This window comes from Mycetomoellerius zeteki, unplaced genomic scaffold, assembly GCF_001594055.1.
Source record: "Mycetomoellerius zeteki isolate Tzet28-1 unplaced genomic scaffold, Tzet1.0 scaffold379, whole genome shotgun sequence".
Taxonomy (NCBI): Eukaryota; Metazoa; Arthropoda; class Insecta; order Hymenoptera; family Formicidae; genus Mycetomoellerius; species Mycetomoellerius zeteki.
In genome coordinates, this window is record NW_017257370.1 from 79028 (window position 1) to 81191 (window position 2164).

Here is a 2164-nt window from a genome sequence, read left to right on the forward strand (position 1 = left end):
CGGTGGCAGATACCGAAACCAATTGGCAAAGGGATGCGCACTCCGCGTGAATCTCCCACATCCCTCCTTTCCTCCCACCCATCTGATTGTTAACCGGGCCACTCTCGCGTCGGTGCACTCTTCTCTCGCACCTTGACTGCCTCCGGGAATGCAAATTATTGTCGGTCTCGCTGCACTAGGCGGAATTTCTTCGCTCGCGCCTACCGCTCGAAACTACCCGTGACTTATCATGCCTAATTGTACGGTCCATTCGATGAATTATCACCGTTTTATAATATTAAAGAGGAGCCAATTAACTGCGCGAAGGTACTCTTTTTTACTATCCACACGCTGCCGTACGGCGGATCGAAAGCGCTTCTCGCTTCGATCTTTATTTCGTGTCCAACCACCGTAAAGATACAAGAACAGTACTGGTGACATAAATTCTGCGCTCTCTCGTACGTCGTTTACAAGGCTTAATTTTGAACACTCGCGTGTATAATGCTATGTGCGACCAAGTTGCTATTACCAGCGGCAATGTATAACTCGACTTATTGAAATACGCGAGTGATTTAAGAAGATTCCTAGTCTGAACACCTCGCAGCGAATAGTGAACTACCCCGTGTAACGAGTACAAGTTTGCGACTATTAGCAACAAGCGTGTAACTTATAGGGTTTATAAAGATCCTGTTTCTTTGCGATGGAAAACGAAAGATCGGCAAGGGCTATCGAAACGATCGAGGTATAAAGATACATCGCACAACGCCTTCAGCCAAGCCCGATCCATTTCTCTTTCGGGCCCTCCCCGGCTGCCCCCTTTCTTTCCGCTTAGCGTAGCGCCATCATTCTTTCATTCACGGCGTGCATTTAAACTGCCGGCGGTCCCGTGGCGCTGATTTCACTAACGAAGCCAGCGATTTATATCGGCGAAACGACGCAGCATCCGCAGTAGGCGAGTTCTCCAAGTTACTGAGTTCATTGTTAAATGGCACCCGGCAGCCACGCACGACCCTTATCGTTTGCATTGACGATCGAATTGACGATGATACAAACGATCGCTACGGTAATCCAATGCCGCCATCATGATGGTCACAAATTCCTCATCCTAAAATTCCATACTTTCCCTGATTTTCAGACAAAATTTCATAGTTTTCCCTGATGCTTTCAATAATATTTTGAAATTTTTTGTTTTTTTCATCCTAATTTGAAAAGTCAATTTTATTGAGAAAATAATTTAACATAACAATGTAAATTACTATTAATGTTACTGACATTGTTCGCATTTAATTGTTAAGCTAGTAGCTCAGGTGTGATATATGTATATTAAACTTCTTCAAAGTGAAGAATTTTAATTTTCCGGAAAATTTTACAAAATTTTCTGAATTTTCCCTGATTTCCCTAAACATTTTCTATTTCTCTGACATTTTCCTGATTTCTCTGATTTCCAGTTTCAACTCTGGCTACATAAAAGGTATTTTAAAGATTATATATTCTTTCAACGAGTTCCTAAATTGAGAAAACAATCAATTTTTCTTTAGTAAAAATTTTCAGTATATCTTTTCACTTTTTTTTATGTTGTAAATACCAACAGCTAAAATTTAAAATTTTTAATAAAAAAAAGAAGTTATCACAATTTACGTTTTCCATCGTTCTATCTAAGCTATATAATCACATTAGCGAACATGATTGGCGATTAACGATTACTTTTCAACCAATTCAAGCAAAGCAATCAGTAACTGCATTGCATCGATTGGTTGAAAAGTAATCGCCAATTACAATCACATAATCGCTAGCAATTACGGCTTTACTTTATCTACTATTACGATTCGAAGTAATTAATTCGAATTTTTTTTTCTTTCTCATTGATGCTAATTCAAATTCAAAAACAACTTCCTGGAACAAATCCTCAAGGATCGTTACTGGATCCGTGGCAATCGTGGGACGAGAGCTTTCTCGCAAGCAAGATAGTAACTTAGAGTTAAGGTAGGTCGGGGCGTAACCCAGGATCAAACGAGTCAATAACTTGTACTGTGCCTCCTCCACCTACAATGAGAAATCGCTATGCCCTGCGTACAATGAATGTGGGTGCACGCTGACGTATTGTTGCGAGCGGACGCACACGCGCGCTTGCACGTGGGTGCCCGGGATCGCACTCGCGAATACGTCTTCATGAAATCGAAACCTC